At 41.7% G+C, this 21,744-nt stretch overlaps 1 protein-coding gene across 21 annotated transcripts in view; it reads right to left on the bottom strand.

The window, feature by feature from the left end:
- The window catches only part of TMCC1 (transmembrane and coiled-coil domain family 1), a 156,545-nt gene extending 135,125 nt beyond the window's left edge, over positions 1-21,420 (bottom strand). For 6 of the 21 annotated variants that reach the window (XM_069560962.1, XM_069560945.1, XM_069560963.1 and 3 more), the window contains exons 1-3: positions 21,105-21,402; positions 15,679-15,802; positions 10,234-10,478 (exon numbers count right to left, since the gene is read on the bottom strand). The gene's annotated coding sequence lies outside the window, so the exon portion shown is untranslated. Of the gene's footprint in view, positions 1-3,975; positions 4,245-10,233; positions 10,482-15,678; positions 15,803-21,104 lie in introns of all 21 variants that reach the window. The other 15 variants (XM_069560949.1, XM_069560960.1, XM_069560953.1 and 12 more) reach the window with 10 other exon arrangements.
- Between the last annotated feature and the right edge of the window lie 324 nt (positions 21,421-21,744).

Below are 21,744 nucleotides of genomic sequence, written 5' to 3'. Positions count from 1 at the left end.
AGGAAAGCGTTTTAACACAATTCTGCCTCATCTAAAAGGCTCAAGACCTTACTGTCTACAGATCACACTTTATTACAGGGCTCAAGATTCAGATTACTGATGAAACATAAAAGATGTCAAGATTTGTTTTCAATCGCTTCTAAGATGAGTAATAGAGCACTCAAAGTGTGCTCTACACAAAGCGTGCTCTAAGCAGGGCACAGAGCGACTGGAAAGGGGCATGAAGGAATCCTACGGAGAGGAAAATGTTCTAAGTCTTGATTCGACTGGTGGTGGACAGAGAAGCCTGGAGTGCTGCAGTCCATGGGGTTGCAAAGAGTCAGACATGCTTGAGTGACTGAACTAACTGAACTGACTGGTGATTACGTATACAGCAGCATACACCTGTAAAAATTCAGTAAGCTATACACACATCTTAGATTTGTGCATTTACTAGAAATTATACCTCAAATTTTTTACATCACATTTTTTAAAAGATTCCAAAGAATGACCTCATTATTCCAAGATATGGGAGGTAAGAAGAGTCAGATTTTGTTTTCTTTTAGTAAAAACAATCAAGCATGGAGAAGTAAAGTAATTCACTTTATTTTCTTCTGTCAAAATGAAGAAGAAAAGCAGGTCTTCCAACTCTCTGCTATCACTGATCTAACCAATGTGTGCCAAAGGCAACTGAGTTTGAATCTCAAGATCTTTCTACTGAGAATAAAAAAAGAGTCGGAAAACACAGGAGACATAACCAATCCTAGTTCAGCAAGTCACCCGGAATAAGGCTAGAAAACTGAGCGACCAAATCAACAGCCTCTCCATCCTCAAGGCCATATCTTATTCACAAATAAGAAAAATATTTCTGTCTAGAACTGGTTGTGAAATAATTGCAAAGCATGCAAAAGAAGTTCACAGGTTCACACTTCCTCTAAAAACTAACACAGTGCTACCTCTTGCCTCATTCTGCGGTTTTTGTAAGAGTCTCAGGACTATACTCCCTGGCCTTCATTTTGGGCCATTTACACGTCTTGAGTAAGACAGGTAGAAGCATAAAGGTTACACCTCAATGAACCAAGGTAAAAGCTGGCTCTTATTTTATGGTCATAAAGCTTTAAAGTTGGACTAGATCTGAGAAGTCAATTATTCAGTTAAAGAACAAAGAAACTAAATCCTAAAATGGTTAAGTGTCAGTCGCTAAGTCTTGCCTGACTCTTTGTGACCCACGGAATTCTCCAGGCAAGCATACTGGAGTGGGTAGCCATTCCCTTCCCCAGGGGATCGTCCCGACCAGGGATCAAACCCAGGTCTCCTGTATTTCTGGCAGATTCTTTACCATCTGCATCACCAAAGTTCAAAGAGGGTTAAGAGACTTGCCTAATATCTCAGAGCTAAACAGGTAGAATAGTCAAAGTTGAATCCAGCCTTCTATTCATCACACCACACCTATTATCTCTGTCCACACAAAAGCTGGATATCACCTTATCTAAAGTAATAATTATACTCTGGAAAAAAGTTGTTCATATTATGCAAAGCCTCACACTTATCTGTCCCACAGCACTAATATTTTAATTTATAATCAGAATTATAACTATCAGGCAGTCAGTACCTTCTTTTCTCAGCAGGAAAAGTCTCCTTGGTAAACTGAATAAATATCAAAATATCACTTGGTAAGTGAACACTCAGAGATAAGAGAAGCCATGCAACACAGTCCAAAAAGAAATATACCATCTTTAACACTGCTCTCTTACTGACACAAAAATCTCCAAAACCTATGCCTGAGGCAAAAGAAAAACAGCATTATAATATTATCCTATTTATGTAAAATTACTTCATACATACACATCTATATGTGTATATACTTGTAAAAAGAGATGTATAGAAAAATGTTCACAGAACTATGATGGTGATCATCCACGTGGGGTGGAACTGCAGATCAATCTGAACTGAAAAGGAAGAGGAAACACTGCCACTGCTTGCAGACAACACGATACTACACGTAGGAAGGCCTAAAACTCTCAGAAAACAGGAAGGCACTGACAAGAAACTGAAGACAACACAAGCAGACAGGAAGATACGCCATGTTCATGGATTTGAAGAATGCGTAACATACATCATAATTTGATTTATATGTATCATGAAAGGATTATCATCGTAAGTTTAATAAAAAGCCATCATCTCATATAGGTAACAAAATTAACACACTAGGAGAAAAATATTTTTTTCTTGGGATGAAAACTCTTAGGATTTTCCATCTCAACAACTTTCATATGTAACATAAAGCAGTGTTAATTATAGTTATCATGTACATTACATCCCTACTGCTGCTACTGCTAAGTCACTTCAGTCGTGTTTGACTCTGTGCAACCCCATAGACGGCAGACCACCAGGCTCCCCCATCCCTGGGATTCTCCAGGCAAGAACACTGGAATGGGTTGCCATTTCTAGTACTTATCTATAACTGGAAGCTAGTACCTTTTGACCGCCTTTATTCAACGGCCCCCTCGCCTCCACCCATCCCCCTCACCTCCAGTAACAAACCTAATCTTTGCTATGAGTTTGTGTTTTTGAAGTATAACCAACGATACTATGTTATTTCCTGTTAGACAACAGTGATTCAGTATTTCTATCGTACATTTTAAACTGATCACCATAATGAATCTAGTTTCACTACATCACCATAAATGATGTTACAAAGTTATTAACTATACTCCCCCAATTTTACATTTCACACCCATGACACATTTTGTTTTGCAGCTGGAAGTTTGTACTTAATCTCCCTCACCTATTCCTTTTTTCCCTCTCCTCTCTAGTTTACTTTTTAAGTGGCCAAGTCTGTCATCTCATTTTAGAACCACAAAAAAGAAAAGTTTAATTACTAAAACACAGTAAAAGAAAGTTATTTCTGCAAACTAGAAGAGAAAAGGGCAATTCTTATTTCAGAATACTTGAAAGAGTAATGTAAATTCTCTAGGTACTAAAAGAAATTAAGCAAACTCTAAATAAAATCAGATTGAAATTGAAAATCATAATGCATTTACATTGTCTGAAATATGACACATGTAAACACAGGAAAAATATATGGTATTTTTAAAAAAGTTTGGTCAACTGGCCAAATTTCTCTAAACCTATCTTAAGAGAACAATGGAAAAAAAAAAGCTTAAATAGTATTCCCAAGAACCCAAACTATACTGCACATGGCACCATTTAGGGATCTACATGACTAGGAAAATGATCGTCATTTTATGAGGCTCCCATTCTATCCTGTTTGGACTGGTGCTAAGAAATCTTGTTAATAAACAGCCAGTCCCAACTAAAAATGAGGAGAAAATCTAAGGTAACTCAACTGAAGGAAGAACATATGGCCAAGGAAATAACCAAAGCCACAGAGAATCGGTTATTTCTTGGCACTTTCCAATTCAGTCTATCTGGTGACTCTGTGTTTGCTTGCTTTCAAGAAACTGACTTGAAGGCCAACTGAAACTAAATTTTTAAAAATAAGGCTAAGAATAAACTGAGTCACAGATTCAGGGCCAGGATTCTAGTGATTTTAAAAGATAAGACATGAGATTGGGCTTCCCTGGTGGCTTAGACGGTAAAGAATCTGCCTGTAATATGGAAGACCTGGGTTTGCTCCCTGGGTTGGGAAGATCCCCTGGAGGAGGGAAAGGTTACCCATTCCAGTATTCTCACCTGGGAAATCCCATGGACAGAAGAGCCTGGCAGGCTACAGTCCCTGGGGTTGCAGAGACTTGGACACTACTGAGCGACTAACATTTTCAACATTTGGGTGAGTAGTTGGGAAATCCTCTGATCTTAAGAAAGTGCATCTGATTCAGTTCAGTTCAGTCGCTTAGTCGTGTCCAACTCTTTGCGACCTCATGGACTGTAGCACATCATGCTTCCCTGTCCATCACCAACTCCCAGAGCTTACTCAAACTCATGTCCATCGTGTCAGCGATGCCATTCAACCATCTTATCATCTGTCCTTACCTTCTCCTCCCACCTTCAGTTCTTTCCCAGCATCAGGGTCTTTTCCAGTGAGTCAGTTCTTCCCATCAGGTGGCCAAAGTATTGGAGTTTCAGCTTCAGCATCAGTCTTTCCAATGAATATTCAGGACTGATTTCCTTTAGGATGGACTGGTTGGAACTCCTAGCTGTCCAAGGGACTCTCAAAAGTCTTCTCCAACACCACAGTTCAAAAGCATCAATTCTTTGGCACTCAGCTTTCTTTATGGTCCAACTCTCACATACAATGACTTCTGGAAAAAATCATAGCTTTGACTAGACGGACCTTTGTTGGCAAAGTAACATCTCTGCTTTTTAATATGCTATCTAGGTTGGTCATAACTTTTATTCTAAGGAGCAAGCGTCTTTTAAAAATTTCATGGCTGCATGGTTTTTATTAGTAAACCTTTATTAGCCCACAGGACAGAAGAGCCCGGTGGACTACAGTCCACGGGGTCGCAGAGAGTCAAACATGACTGAGAGACTTAGCACACATAGAGATTCTAATTAGTTTACATAGGTAGCTGGCAGCAAAGGCTAGAACTGACTTTCTAACTCCTAGAAGAGAACAGATGTTTACTGAGTGCCTAACATGTGCCGCATGGAACAACAGACTGGTTCCAAATAGGAAAAGGAGGGCGTCAAGGCTGTATATTGTCACCCTGCTTATTTAACGTCTATGCAGAGTACATCATGAGAAACACTGGGCTGGAAGAAGCACAAGCTGGAATCAAGATTGCTGGGAGAAATATCAATAACCTCAGATATACAGACGACACCACCCTTACGGCAGAAAGTGAAGAAGAACTAAAAAGCCTCTTGATGAAAGTGAAAGAGCAGAGTGAAAAAGTTGGCTTAAAGCTCAACATTCAAAAACTAAGATCATGGCATCTGGTCCCATTACTTCATGGGAAATAGAGGTGAAACAGTGGAAACAGTGTCAGACTTTATTTTGGGGGGCTCCAAAATCACTGCAGATGGTGACTGCAGCCATGAAATTAAAAGAAAGCTTACTCCTTGGAAGGAAAGTTATGACCAACCTAGATAGCATATTCAAAAGAGATATTACTTTGCCAACAAAGGTCAATCTAGTCAAGGCTATGGTTTTTCCAGTGGTCATGTATGGATATGAGAGTTGGACTGTGAAGAAAGCTGAGCGACAAAGAATTGCTGCTTTTGAACTGTGGTGTTGGAGAAGACTCTTGAGAGTCCCTTGGACTGCAAGGAGGTCCAACCAGTCCATCCTAAAGGAGATCAGTCCTGGGTGTTCATTGGAAGGACTGATGCTAAAGCTGAAACTCCAATACTTTGGCCACTTCATTCAAGAGTTGACTCATTGGAAAAGACCTGATGTTGGGAGGGATTGGGGGGCAGGAGGAGAAAGGGATGACAGAGGATGAGATGGCTGGATGGCATCACTGACTCAATGGACATGAGTTTGAGTGAACTCCGGGAGTTGGTGATGGACGGGGAGGCCTGGCGTGCTGAGATTCATCGGGCCGCAGAGCCGGACACGGCTGAGTGACTGAACTGAACTGAACGTGTGCTGAGAGCTCAGCTAGGCGCTCTTAGACCAGTGCTCACTACTGTATACCAAGACACTTCCTGTAGAGGTCCAAACACGTAAGGCTCGTGTGCTTAGTGGCTCAGTCGATTCCGAGTCTTTGCAACCATGGATTGTAGGCAGTCGGGCTTCTCTGTCCGTGGAATTCCTTAGCCAAGAACACTGGAGTGGGTAGCCATTCTTGTCTCTAGGGGATCTTCCTGAACCAGGGATTGAACCTGGGTCTCCTTCATTGCATGAGGATTCTTTACCATCTCTGCATCAAAGCCCTACTTAAAGCTTACATTCTCTGTAAAGAAATTTTTGTATTAGGACAAGGCAGTGACCACATCTCTAACAAGCATACTAAAATAAGCAGATAGAGGTGTGGAAAAAAAATTTTAAGTAGGAATGAATTTGGAATTCCAAACAATTTACCCTTCCTTCCTATGAAAATTCACATGTGGTTTACCATTAAAAAGATTAAAACTACCAAAAGACATCTCTATCCAAATTTCATGACCCAACAGGTCTAAGAAAAACAAGCCTTATTCCTGTTGGAAAAATGATCTTTTTGTCACATTACACTAAGAATGAGCTCTGTCATGGGATTAGAGTACAGTCATCTGAGGACAAAAGTCTAGGCAGAAAAAGAACTGATACTGGAATATGATAATGATCCCTGAGGAAAATGACATCTAGCTGTTTTCAATGGTACCTCTCATCTAAGAATCTCAAAACAAATGCTATTTACATTACCAAGAATCAAAATGGTGGCATCACAGCCCAATAAAGAAACAAATCAGTGACCTCGAGGGAACTCACTACTGATGTTCTGAAACTCAGCCCTCTACTCTAAAAGCAAAATCTTGTTTTATGTAATCGTACTATGGATGAGATGGTTGGATGGCATCACTGACTCAATGGACATGAGTTTGAGCAAACTCAAGGAGATAGTGAAGGACAGGAAGCCTGGTGTGCTACAGTCCATGGGGTTGCAAAGAGTTGGACATGACTTAGCGAATGAACAACAACAATATGATATCGTAAGAAATATATATCTGGTCTTTACCTCCAGTTCCTGACACACAGCTCCTAAAACCCTTTAAATTTCCTGAGTTAGAGCAGTGTCTTTTGTTATTCAAAACAAGCCCCTTTCAACCAGACCTGAGTTTATGCTCACAAGATGACTCTTGGCGGGCACCCCAAGATAGCATCCGGAGGTGGCTGCAAGAGGAACTATCCCTGTGATTAGAGGTTTGCAGCTTTCAGGTTCTGCCCCTAATCTGGGGAAGGGAGACAGGCTGGACAGAGTTAGCCACCCATGCCAGTGATTCAACCAATCATTCCCAGGTGACGGAAACTCAACAAACTCCCTAAACAAAGGGGTTCCAGGAGCTTCCGGATGGATGAGCACAAGGAACCAGAGGGTGGTGCACCTGCAAGGGGCAGGGAGGTGCCCCACACCCGCCCATGCATCTCTTACAGTTAACTGTTTCTGAGCTGTATCCTTCTTGACAAATCTGTAAATGTAAGCAATGTGTTTTTTTCTGAGTTTTGTGAGTCAACCCAGTGAATTACTGAACCTGAGAAGGGGGTCATGGGAACCACAGAATTTGTAGCAAAGTCAGAGAGGATAACAGGTGACCCAAGACTTACAACTGGTGTCTACCTTGGGGGTCTTATGAAACCGAACTTAACTTATAGATCTGACACTAACACCAGGGAGATAGTGTAAGAAGTGAACTGAATTGTTGGACACCCAGTTGGTATGGAAATAAACAACTGTGGTGTGGAAAAACCCACACAAAAGTAGTTAATTCCTGGTCTGCATTTGTAAAGCTTGAAGATACAAATGGGTTTGTTGATATAAACTCCCAGCTTACCTTGCTGCATACATACAAATAATAAACCCTCCAATTTAAGCAATGTTGTTAGAATAGTTGCTACTAATAATAATTAGCATTACTTTTATGCCATCTATGTGCTTTGCACCAGGCTTTAAACTTAGAATAAATTATTTCCAGTATATATACAATTCTGAAAGGTAAACACTGCCAACAGCAGATGAGAAAATTAAGTCTCATCATTAAACTTCCCACTGTACATAGCAAGTAGCAGAGATGGGGGTGAAATCTAGTCTTAACAGACAAATCCCTGCCTCCTTCTACACTATAGCAGCCTTTACGTTTTACATGGAGTGTAACATCATAAATTCTAACAATCCTTGAGGATAACACATCTTAAATTATTCCCATGAAAGGCTAGTCGTACATAAGAGATGCTCTGTGGAAAAAATAATTATAAAGTAAAAATGAAATTTCATGTACAGATCTAGTATTCTACTTCTGTGCTTTCCACACTTAAGGAAACTGCCTTTTTAATCTGTACTCTCAGGCTGGTTGGCAGACATTTCATTTTATTTCTTCCCCAGTTATTAAGGAACTAAGTCAACAAGATTTTCATTACTTTCTCATCATTGCCAACATTAGCACTAAGGAGAGAGAACATCTGAAGTTAGAAAACCGTAAGAGCTGTGAGGGATGAGAAAACTCACGCAGTCCAGACTCTAGCAGGGGTTCCTCTCACTATCTCCAGAAGACGAGCATCCAGCCTGTATCTGAGTATCTCTAATGACAGAGACCTCACAATTCACCTGCTCCACTGTTGGACAGATCCTATGTGTGAAAGGTCTTCCCCAGGGTGGGATGAAATTGACCTCCACTGATGTAGTTTCCCCCTGCTATCGCCCTCTGCTGTAATACAGATGAGAAGCCTGCTCCTGTTGCTTAAAGCTCTTCAAAATGTATCTAGATAGTTGAGTTTTCAAGTATTAGCTTCCATAGCAAAATAGCACCTGATTCTGCTACTCTTCTTCACTAGATAAAGATGGCTAGAGCTCTCATTATCTGGAAGATTTAGATTAACATTGTCCCACCAAAGTACAAGTCCCTAAGGGGACACAATACCCAAGACACAATCTGACAGTACAAGAACAAAGGGACTGGCGCTCCTTTTAATCTAACATTGCACATCTATAAACGTACATCAATGTCAGCTGCTTTTCACAGCCACTTCACACTACTTCAGATTATGGTGGCTGCCAAATGAAAAACAAACTATTTGGGACCAGATCATTTAACAGGAACACCCTAAGTAATTCATGTGCACATCAAAGCTTGGAAAGTACTTCCATTTGTTGTTCAGCTGCTAACTACTTACATAAGGCACCATAAGAACCCACCCTTCCCAACCCTTGCCATTCCTCATACAGGTTTGTGTCTCAGGACCTTTGCACTTGCCATTTGCTATGCCTGGCATGCTCTTCTCATATTTCTGCATTTCTCCATCATCTCTTTCAAGACTTTACTAAAATGTCACCCTCTCTGTAAGGTTGTCTGTGATCACTAAATATATTCCTCCCCTCAGTGAGCCCTATTCCCCTTTCCCACTTTTACTTTTCTCATCAGAACTGGTCACCATAGGTTAAAAACTGCATTTTTACTTATTTTGTTTATTCTGTCTCCCTATATATTTATTATACAACATAAGCTCTATAAAAGCAGAGATTTTTGTCAGTTTTCTTCCCCAGTGCCTAGAATATAGTAAGAATTCAATAAATATTTTAAATACATTAAATAAACAAATAAAGTCTCTCTTCAAAACTACCAAAAGATCTTGTAAAATGCTTCCTTATCACACAAATTGAAGTTTTCTCAGCATTACATTACACAAATCTGCTTTTTAAAATATAATGAGAACCTACTATGTAATTAGGCACTATAAACACTAATATTCAACCATAACTAAGCATGGGGATTTAAAAGCTGATTCATGACTAGGCTGTACCATCAAAACTTTGTAGAAATAAAAACTGAGTCTCTGAGTGAAAATAAAAGAGATGCCTACAGCTTTCCACAATGCAGTAACAAGCCTTTATATTGATAAAAACAGTCTTCCACACAAATTGTTTCACTTGATCCTTAACAATCTCATAAGTTTTGTGTAAAACAAATAATAACACATTTTAAAGATAAGAAAATGAACATGCTTTAACTCTCAAAGTATGGCCATAATAATGTCAAAACTAGGACTGAAATGTCTCAATTTTTAGTTCAAAACTGTATAATATCACATCTCTTCTTGCAAATGATACTGAACCAGACTATAAAATCACACAGCCATACATTATGCTGGAGACAATAAGCTTTCCCAAACTACCCAGTGCCTCTGCAAAATGGGGGCAAACAAAATATTCAATTCATCAAAGTCATGATCTCAACTTGAAGTATAAAAATTCAAACTGCTTCTTCCTGTTACTTATTAGACTAACCCAGAGCCCAGTGACATTCACCAAGATGTAAGAAATGAGCTTGTTATATTATACATCAGGAAAGTTATTACTAGGACTTCCCTGGTGGTCCAGTGATTAAGACTCTGCACTTCCAATGCTGGGGGCATGGACTTGATCCCTGATTGGGGAGCTAAGATTCCACATACAGTGTGCTGTGGCCCAAAAAACATAAAGGAGAGAAACTTACTGAGCTATGATGACTGCTACAAATAAAGGAAGAACAGGAGTAAGGAAGATGGAGTAAATGAATGAACGAGAACTGAGTTCCACTGAGGAAAGAGGCAGTGTTATGATGTCATACTGCTCTAAGTGATGTAATTTTGCAATAGAAGAAAAAAAGACATACCTCCTCAAAATCCAAGCACAACAGCTTTCCTTCCTTTGCATAGATGAGGATGAACAGTTATAATCCAGAATGTTCCCAAATATTTATTTTTTTAAAAGATAGAGAAATAGAAAATCCATGTGAAAAGACATCCAATCTGGGAAGATGGAGACTGTCTTCTAAGTCTTATGATCAAGAGCAGCTGTTCACCAACTGTCAGAATCTGAAGAAAGTGCTGTCGGTGTGTCTTCTCAAGAGAGTAATACCTGCTGGGACAGAGAAGCAAGAAGAAAAAAAATTACTACTGAATGCAAGTGTCTGGCTAGCAAACAATTAGCAGTTGTTAGTCTGCAAGATTTTTCAAGGTGATAAAATGTGTATCAGAAGATCACATGGAGATAAATACAAGTGACCTAGCCCATCCAGACTGGGGTTATCAATAACAGCAGCAATTCAGCTCTCTGGTCAATAATAAATAAGCAGTAAAGAAAATATAAAAATCTATTTCACATTTTCTATCTCAAGATGATGGTCATATCATACAACTAAACACAGGCAAATAATATTCGTCTGCCAAAGACACCAAAGCACTCTGCTAACTTTATAAATACTGTAGAACTACCAACGCAGATGTCTGTGTCAGCAGATAATACAGAATAATCTTGCAAACAATACATATTTAGGTCTGGAAGGAAAGCAAAGCTGATGTGGAAGTGAAGAAATATTTCCAAAGTGTTAAAAAAAAAACAAAAACAGACTGTCAACCTGGAATTCTATGCCCAGAGAAAACAGCCTTGATAAATCAAGGCACGTTAAAGACTTCTTCAAACAGACAAAAATCCATGAAAGGATCCATCACCAGCAAATCTGAACTACAAGAAATGTTAAAAGAAGTCCTTCTTTCAGAAGGAAAACATACCAGGTAGAAGTCTAGAACTACACAGAAAAAAGAGCACTGGAAATGGTAAATAGAATACACATACAGTACTGGACAGAGGCTTTTTTTATAATCAGATAGCCGATTCACCCACTTATTAAAATAAAGAAAAAATACTAAAAAGATACATATAACACACATATCTTCCAAAATAAAGAACCTTGATTAACAGAACTCATTTCCCATCACACATTCCTGTAAACTAGAGAGTCAATATTATCATTTTTACAAAAAGAAGTCTCAAGGTACAAGCTATTTGTCCAGTAGTAGTGAGTCTTTTAAGGATGTGAAATTAAAATATTCTTGGTTCTAGTCCAGTGTTCTACACACAAACTCTTTTAAAGTGCCTGCCTGAAAAGAATTTCTTGGACTAAATTATGATGGCAGTTAATACATAATTTATCTATTTCCCATCATCTCCAGGGAATCCCAAAGTCACTTAAGACACTACAAAGATAGCAAAGAATGTTTCTCGCTTTCAATAAGTCTGAAAAACAACATTAGCTTTTAAATAAATTGGTCAGGTTACTCTAAACTTTCTAGAAGAAGAAAACATTTGCCAGGTCTTCTTGAGGAAAATTAATTTGTCAAAGCAGTAAGAGCAAAACAAAGCTTCAAGGCTGGAATAGGAAAAAGAAAACACTAATATTTAATGCCACTCTATCATAGTCCAAACCTCAGAGGGAATGTGGTTAGTAAGAATAAAACCTCTATAAAATCACTGATGCCAAACAGATTACAGAATGGGAATCCTGCCTATTATCCCTCTAAATACAAAATGTTAAACACAATTCATACATTCAGAGATTCCTCAAGACTACAGGCAGATCTTATAATAAAACTTCACAGTGAGTGAATCTCACTCTCTGAAAGACTAAATGGTACACAACATAATTCAGGAAATTCCTCTTAACAGAATTCAAAGGGAAAGCTACTAATGTCACCCTATCAGGACCAACTTTCTTTACTGTGCGAAGACAGCAGAAAAATTAAGTGATTTCAGTACTCAATGATGAATATCATGCCAAGAGAAAAGTATCATTCTTTCAGCACTTTACCACAAGTAAGCCATCAAGCACCTTTGCCTCTTATTATAAAAGTAAAGTTTATCAAAAGAAATATATTGGTTATAAGCCTAAGAGATTTTAAAACATATGTTCAAACAAACAACTTATACATGAATGTTCACTGCAGCATGATTCATAACAGTCAAACAGTGAAAACACCACCAATGTCCATCACTGACGAATGATTCAACAAGATGTGGTATATTCATACAATGATCATGACTCAGCTACAAGAAAGACATAAATACTGAAACATGCTACAACGTGGATCAACCTTAAAAACATCAAGTAAAAGAAGCCAGAAACAAAAGGCCATATATTATCTGACTTCATTTAAATGAAACGTACAGAATAGGCAAATCCACAGGGACATAAATCAGACCAGTGATTGCCACAGCATGAGGAAAGGAACTGCTCAATGGATACGAGGTTTCATCTTGCAGTGATGAAAATGTTCTGGAACTGGACAGTAGTGGTGCCAGTGGGTGCACAACTTTGTGAACATGCTAAAAGTCTCTGAACCACACATTTTAAGTGGTGAAAATGATGGATTTTATGTTATATGAATTTTACTTAATAGAAAAAAAAAAGAAGTGTTTCTAATTGTTATTTAGTACCTATACCACCTTACCTGCCTCTTGAGAAATCTGTATGCAGGTCAAGAAGCAACAGTTAGAACTGGACATGGAACAATAGGCTGGTTCCAAACTGGGAAACGAGTATACCAAAGCTGTATATTGTCACTCTGATTATTTAACTTATATGCAGAGTACATCATGTGAAATGCCAGGCTGGATGAAGCACAAGGTGGAATCAAGATTGCCAGGAGAAATATCAATAACCTCAGATACACAGATGACAGCACCCTTATGGCAGAAAGTGAAGAAGAACTAAAGAGTCTCTTGATGAAAGTGAAAAACAAGAGTGAAAAAGTTGGCTTAAAACTGAACATTCAGAAAACAAGTGGTCCCATCACTTCATGGCAAATAGATGGGAAAACTGTGGAAACAGTGAGAGACTTTATTTTCTTGGGTTCCAAAACTACTGCAGATGGTGACTGCAGCCATGAAATTAAAAGATGCTTGTTCCTTGGAAGAAAAGCTATGATCAACCTAGACAGCATATTAAAAAGCAGAGGTATTACTTTGCCAACAAAGGTCTGTCTAGTCAAAGCTATGGTTTTTCCAGAAGTCATGTACGGATGTGAGAGTTGGACTTTAAAGCATGCTGAGCACCGAAGAACTGATGCTTTTGAACTGTGGTGCTGGAGAAGACTCTTAAGAGTCCCTTGGACTGCAAGGAGATCCAACCAGTCAATCCTAAAGGAGATAAGTCCTGAATATTCATTGAAGGACTGATGCTGAAGCTGAAATTCCAATACTTTGGCAACCTGATGCAAAGAACTGACTCATTGGAAAAGACCCTGTTGCTGGGAAAGATTGAAGGTGGGAGGAGAAAGGGGTGACAGAGGATGAGATGGTTGGGAGGCATCACCAACTCGGGACGAGCATTTGAGCAAGCTCCAGGAGTTGCTGATGGACAGGGAGGCCTGGCAGGCTGCAGTCCATGGGGTTACAAAGAGTCGGACACAACTGAGTGACTAAACCGAACTGCTCCAAAATCACTGCAGATGGTGATTGCAGCCATGAAATTAAAAGACTCTTATTCCTTGGAAGGAAAGTTATGACCAACCTAGATAGCATATTCAAAAGCAGAGACGTTACTTTGCCAACTAAGGTCTGTCTAGTCAAGGCTATGGTTTTTCCAGTGGTCATGTATGGATGTGAGATTTGGACTGTGAAGAAAGCTGAGCGACGAAGAATTCATGCTTTTGAACTGTGGTGTTGGAGAAGACTCTTGAGAGTCCCTTGGACTGCAAGGAGATCCAATCAGTCCATTCTGAAAGAGATTGGCCCTGGGATTTCTTTGGAGGGAATGATGCTGAAGCTGAAACTCCAATACTTTGGCCACCTCATGCGAAGAGTTGGCTCATTGGAAAAGACTCTGATGCTGGGAGGGATTGGGGGCAGGAGGAGAAGGGGACAACACAGGATGAGATGGCTGGATGGCATCACGGACTCAATGGACGTGAGTCTGAGTGAACTCCGGGAGTTGGTGATGGACAGGGAGGCCTGGCGTGCTGCGATTCATGGGGTCGCAAAGAGTCGGACACGACTGAGTGACTGAACTGAACTGAACTGAAACTGAACTGAGCTCCCACTACTTAACAAAAATGCTGTGTTCATAAAAATCTTTCAAAACTGCTTTTTAAAAATTCAATATACCAACGTTCTAGGAAAGAACAGAGACAGTGACTAGATCAGCGATTGTCAGGGTCTGGTGAGGCGGGAAGTCAAATAGGTGAGGCTCGCGTGTTTTAGAGCAGTGAGACTACTCTAATGACAGTGTAACGGTGAATAAAAGGTAGCAAACATTTGTCAAAACCCATAAAACTTTTTTTTTAATTTAAAAAACATTTAATGGCTTTCCATTCTTTTTATAGTGAAATTCAAATCTTTTTCCATGTCCAATGGAGCATGATCAACCCTTTCTGTGTATCTCTCTCCTCCTGGTTTGCCATGGCCTTTTTTTTAAATTAATCACTTTATTTTAATTGGAGGCTAATTACTTTACAATATTGTAGCGGTTTCTGCCATACGTTGACATGAATCAGCCATGGTGAACATGTGTCCCCCATCCTGAACCCCCCTCCTCCTCCCTCCCCTTAAACCCCCAGAACTTTAAGGTAGCGTAAATTCATGTTGAGGTTAAGAATAGTTACATACAGAAATATTTAAAGATATGTGTATATACACAACTTTATATATACACTCATCTCCTTGCTCTCTCACTCAGAGTGCGGAGAAGCAACAACACTCTGACAGCAACCAGCCAACCCGGCACTCAGATCTCGGTTTCTAATACCATTTCCCCATAAAAGGAACTACAGTGCCTTAGAAGAATGACCATACAACTGAGGCATTACATAAAAGATGAACCTGAAGCATTTTATGTTGCCAGAAAGAAAGTATTCACACACACGCATAGCCAAGGGAGTATGTCAAAGGAAAGGGATACAGAAAGCCAACTGAAAGAGCTACAAATGGCCAGAGCTGAACAATTTGAGCAATGAAATTTATGTAGGTACTCCACTTCAAAGGAGGTAAAGCGTAACTCATCACTCATTAAGTGTGGGCTACGCCTAGTGACTCTCTTCCAGAGCACAGTACAGAAAGAGAGGAACAAAAGGGTAGCTTTACAGTGGAGAAAACAGACACTAGCACCAGTTAAGTGACCGAGGTTAACAACATCACTGACAGAGTCACGTCAGCAGTATGTACTCTTGATACGCGATGAGAAGGGCGCTTTACCTCTGTGGTCTTCCTTCCAAAGTCGTATTACATTAATCTACTATTAGAAAAACAGACAAACGTCTGGTTGAAGGATATTCTATGAAAATACCTGATCAGTTATCTTCAAAATTGCCAAGGCCATTAAAAACAAGGGAAGTCTGACATATTGCCTCGATCAAGAGGGGCCAAGGAGACATGACTATTGAACGTAATGTGCCATCCTGAATGGGATCCTGGAAAACAAAAAAGGACATGAAGGAAAACGCTGTGGACCTCCGAATAAAGTATAGACTTAGTAATGATGTACTAATACCAATTCATTAATTGTGCAAGCGTAACACACTAATCCAAGATGTTAATAATAGGGGATACTGGGTATGGGACAGCAACTCTCTACTATCTTCCCAATAATTCACTAAATCTAACACTGTTCTAAATAAAATGTTGACTTTTAAAGTTTTTATTTTTAGAAAGTTGTAAACATTGTATATGGTCTTGGCTCTCAAGAAGCTTGCTGTCTCATTGTAAGGTAAGATATATGCTCATGAAAGAAGTATAAAATACAAAAATAATATTGAGAAATACAGAAAAAAGTATCAATGTTAAGGAATGTAGCTCTAGAATTATACGGGAAGACTTTGTCAAGGAGGTAAAACCTGAGTTTACACCTTAAAACAGACTTCAAGGTCCCAAAGCAAAAAAATGAACAATGACCAGGACACTTATAAGAACCAGAAGGGTGAATAAGGAAAAACGAAAAGAAATGAAGGGCTTGCCAAGTGGCTCAGTGGTAAAGAATTTACCTGCCAATGCAGGAGACACAGATTCGATTCCCTGGAGAAGAAATGGCAACCCACCCAAGTACTCTTGCCTGGAAAATCCCATGGACAGAGGAACCTGGCAGGCTACAGTCCATGGGGTCGCAGAGTCAGACATGACCTAGCGACTAAACAACAAGAAAAAGAAATGAGAGGATTCAGCCCTAAGGTCACGGGGCAGAACTAACAGGGTTACGTCATATGCCCATTTAACTTAAAAGCTGACCTCTAGGAAAATGTGACCAACACTCAAGGACACAGGGAGTGACAGCTGCTCTGCAGAGCCACAACAGGAAATGCCAGTTTGGAAAGACAGGAAGCAGGTGGCCAAGTTCTTCTCTACAACTTTCCAAAGGATAGTGTGCATGTGAGCCCAATGAAGCCAAAATTCAGATTCAAATCCTGCAAACATTTACTGACCACTTACATATCATTTAATATGCACAACATATCTGTAAACATTTATTAATGTTTTGCATTTATCCATTTAAGAGGCTTAAATTTATACATTAAAAGGCATAATGCATAAATACAATAAAATTAACCCTGCAACAAAGCAGGAACACATTAAAATTCACTGTCTGATAAGGCTGTGATAGTTCTTAAAAGGCAAAAAATTTTCTGAAGGCCTACATATCAATGTAATAAAATTTTTTTTCCTCTTGTTCCTTCCTTCAATCAAGCTTAGTGGCTCCCGGTCTGAAAAAGTCTTAAGAATTAAACACGATTATATATGCACAAACATGCACACTATGCTTTTAAAATAATTTAAGGGATTTTCAAGCATAGTTTTCATCTTATGTAATGTTTGTCTCAAGCACTGACTTCAGAACCGAATCCTGGAGACGAGGTGCAGCCCCCATTGCAGGCTTCCTCCGTGGGCACAGGAAGGCAGCCTCAGGGAAAGGAGGCGGAGAGGCCGAGTCCCACCACAACGTGAAGGGTATTCTGACAACAATCAGAGCAATTGAAAAACGGTCTGGGCTACCTCACAGGAATGAATTTTCAGTCATCAGAGGAGTTCAAATAGAGGCTGAAAAATCACTGAGAACATGTGAGAAGAGAGCAATTGGGTAAGAAGCTAAGATCTCTTTCAGGTCTTCGATTCTATAACATGTAGACTGTAAAAACCTGTCAGAAGCGCCAAGTAGTTGAGAAGGACAAAATGAAAAAAAGACATCAAGGCAAGAATGACACAGTATGTGACGTCAACGCTGGGGACCACAGCCCTGCATGCATGTTCAGTCGTGTCCAATTCTTTTCTGACCCCGTGGATTGCAGCCTGCCAGGCTCCCCTGTCCATGGGATTTTTCCAGGCAAGAATACTGGAGTGGGTTGCCATTCCCTGCTCCAGGGGATATTCAAGACCCAGGGATCAAACCTGTATCTCTTGAGTCTCCTGCATTAGCAGGTGGATTCTTTACCACTGAGCCAAAAAGCCAGAAGCTCGCTTCTACCTGCAAGTGTTTGTCCTTGCTATTTCATCTGCCAAGGAAGCTCTTCCATCTCAATGACAGGCCACAGCTCAAGTATCTTCTCAATGATGCCTCCCCCATCAACACTGCCAGGCACTGGCTTATCAGATCGACTTGTTTTATTTTTTTCATGGTTCACACTATTTAGGAGTCAGTAAACTTTTTCTATAAAATGCCAGGCCACAGACCAAATCCAGCTTGTCCCATGTTTTTATATGGCCTATGAACTGAGAATGGTTTTTAGATTTTCAAAAGGTGAAGGGAAAAAAAAAATCAAAAAGTAGAATTCAATTATTTTGCGATACGGGAAAACTGAATGAAATTAAAATTTCCGCATCCTAAGTTTAATTAGAAGATGGATACACTTGTTTCTGTACTGTACTGTCTGTGGATGCTTTTGTACTTAAACAAGAGAGCTGAGTAGCTGCAATAGAGACTGCATGGCGCGTAAAGCCTAAAATATTTCGTTTCTGGTCCTTTCAGAAAGTTTGCTAATCACTGATTTGTAGCATTACCTCTATTTGCTAACCTCATTCTCACATACACAAAATCAGTTTCAATGCAGGCAGACCTTCCCCCACACTGTAGCCCAGTACCCACCTAGAAACAATCCTGGAACAAATTAAGTGCTCAATAAATACTTGAATAATAAATTAACAAGTGCGTGTGTGTTCAGTCACTCAGTCGTAACCAACCCTTCCTGACCCCTTGGACTGTAGCTCAACAGGCTCTTCTGTCTATGGGATTCTCCTGGCAAGAATACTAGAGTGAGTTGTCATTTCCTCCTCCAGGGGATGTCCTCGACCCAGGGATCAAACTGTCTCCCGTGTCTCCAGCACTGCAGATGGATTCTTTACCGCTGAGCCAGGGCGGCTTCCCAATAAATTAATAAGTGATCCATAAATGACACTCTGAAGAGTTCAAACTTAAGCCTTCAGCCATTATAGTCATGTATGGATGTGAGGGCTGGACCATAAAGAAGGCTAAGCACCAAAGAATTGACACTTTCAAACTGTGGTCTTGGATAAGATTCTTGAGAGTCCTTTGAACAACAAGGAGATCAAACCAGTCAATCCTAAAGGAAATTAACCCTGAATATTCATTGTAAGAACTGATGCTGAAGCTGAAGCTCCAATACTCTGGCCACTTGATGCGAAGAGCCGACTCATTAGAAAAGACCCTGATGCTGGGAAAGATTGAAGGCAGGAGGAGAAGGGGATGACAGAGGGTGAGATGGTTGGGTGGCATCACTGACTTAATGGACACGAGATTGAACAAGCTCCGGGAATTGGTGATGGACAGGGAAGCCTGGTGTGCTGCAGTCCACGGGGTCACAAAGAGTTGGACATGACTGAGCAACTGAAACAGCAACATACATAACAAGCATCAGAAAAGGGGAAATATTCTAGCAGAGACAAGCAAAGAGTTTAAAGTAATGGTAGTCATCAATTACTGCAGGTCACTGGGTTTCTTCACCAAATTGTACAGGGTTTTCTGTGCTCATACAAGATTTTCTCTTCTACTGTAAGGTGTCAGAACACTGTCAGCTGATTGTACTTCTGTTTACCTTAAGATGCAAATAATGCTGAGAAATCTCATTTCCTATACACAGTACACAGCACCCACACCATGCTAAATCTTAATAAGTGCTCATAATTTTAATAGATCTAGATCATGTGCTAATGAATTTTTAATATCTGATTCCTCCCTATTCTGCTGATCAGCAATCTATTCTGCAAGCAGCTGAAAACTCCTCAGAAATGAAAAGGTTACCGCCCACAGACCAGAAGCAGCTTTTTAATCTTTCTATACTAGCCAGAGAGTGGGTGTGAGATTTCAAAAAAAATACAAGCCAACTCTGTCGGTAGAGGACAAGGAATTGTCGCATTAAAATCCCACCTATAAGCATCATTTGTTACATGACACTAGTAAAACTACCACCTACTCATTATCGGAGCCACACTCCTCTAATCTACAAGTTGGGGGGAAAATGCTATCTACCTCCTGGAGGAACCTTGTCCTTAACATTTCCATAAGGTTCTCTCCTTCCAGTGTTTGCAACAATTTCTATACACATGTACTTCAAAGACAAGGATCTGGTTTAAGTCAATAACTCCCAAATGTTAGATACATTTGATCAGAAGGCTTAAATCAGTTTTGCTTTGTTTTAAAGCAGCTACCTGCTTTTTAATGACTTAGGAATTCAGACCTTTCACAAAGATGCTTGTGGTACAGGTACCTCCGATAAGTATGTCAGACTTATAGCAACCATTTTGGATTAGGACATGTGTGTGTTCATCTTCCCTTCCTCTATGACAAGTGAGGATGAAAAGGCAGCCTGCAAAAGCATTGGCTAAAATCTTCCAAGACTAATGTGTAAGCTGTCGCCAAAGAAGAGGGAGGAAATTAACCAGTAGCTCAAGTGGAGTGCTTCAAGAAGCTGCTGCAGATTCACCTGGGGGGATGTTCACGATCAATGTTAGGGATGATCCACAAGAACCCCTGGACAAGCACTACACGCACCTTTGCTTAAACTGAAAAAGCTGTGGAGTCTGCAACTTACAAACGGATCTCTGGCCCTTCACGGAAGGGACAATTCACTGAGCCCCTTTCCCTTTCCCACAAGGGTTAATAAAAGACACCTTAGGGCCCAGCCAACCCAGACTGCCATCCTACCGAGCACCACCTATTATTCTCCACGTTCCCAGAACTGCCGGCTCCCTCCTCCCTCCAAACGACAAGTTCGAAAATCAAAACAAAAGGTGCTAAAAACTGGTTTCAGGTGTCAATGGCTGAGTCCTAGTGGCCAACTTCTGGGGACGCCAGGGCGACCGACGACGGTTCGTAGGACCCCCTGACCAACAGTCCCTCGGCCCTGGGCCCACATCCTCACGCTCCCCTCGGTCCCCGCGGCCCCGGAGGGGGTGAGGAGAAGGGGGCGAAACAAGGAGGTTGGGGAAGAAGAAACCTCCAGGGTCAAAATGACAGCGGAACGCGCCGGGAGAGGAGAGAGGCCCGGCAGGATGCTGGGGGTCGAGCCCTAGGCCCCGGGGCTTCCGGCCCCGCTCGGGGGCGACCGAGGGTCCGAGTCGCGCCAGGCCGCGAGCCGGAGGCCCCGGGCGGCGTCGGCGGCGCCGCCTGGCCACGGTCACCACCTCACCATTCTCCCCGCCCCGGGGCGGAGGGCCGGCGAGAGGGGGCCCTGGCCGCCTCCAGCGTCCGGGGCGGGAGCACTCTCTTACCGGTGGGGAGGGGAGGAGCAGCCGGCGTCTCCTCCAGCGCCGTCGCTCGCGCTCAAGCGCCGGCTCCTGCCGCTGCGGCCGCCGCGCCCGATCCATCCCCCCCACCCCGACCACCCCCCTCCCGGCCCTCCCCCCGCGCCGCCTCAGCCGCCGCCGCCTCAGCCACCGCCGCCTCAGCGGCCGCCTCAGCCGCCGCTACCGCCGCCAGAGTCCCAGCGCGGGAGCGCGAACCGGCGCTAGGAGGCCAGAGCGCGCGCGCGCGCCCCGCCGGCCGCCGCCACCCACAACCTCCGCCCCCGGCCGGCGGCGCACGCGCGGGGTGGCGGCGGGCGCGCGCACGCCTCAGGAGGAGGCGGGGACGGCCTCCGAAAGGCGTGGCCCCGCCCACCCACGCGGTCGCTGGGCAGCGGGCTCCTCGGCGACAGGTGGCCCGCGGGCTGATCCAGGTGCGCTCTTCACCGCCACGGCTCCGGGAACCGACTTCCTCCGACCTGGCCCGGCTTTATGAGAACCAAGGTTTGAGCGAATTTTTGGCAGTCGCTCCGGGTCCCTCACCTGTTAGTGCCTGCCTTCAGTCGAAGGCCTTCTCTCCCCGGTTCCGGCAGGGTTTCGGCCGCTGCTGGCAAAAGGGCATGTTAGT

The sequence above is a fragment of the Ovis canadensis genome, chromosome 19, assembly GCF_042477335.2.
Source record: "Ovis canadensis isolate MfBH-ARS-UI-01 breed Bighorn chromosome 19, ARS-UI_OviCan_v2, whole genome shotgun sequence".
Taxonomy (NCBI): Eukaryota; Metazoa; Chordata; class Mammalia; order Artiodactyla; family Bovidae; genus Ovis; species Ovis canadensis.
Note: the sequence above shows the minus strand (reverse complement) of the source record. Positions and strands in the feature narration are given on the sequence as shown.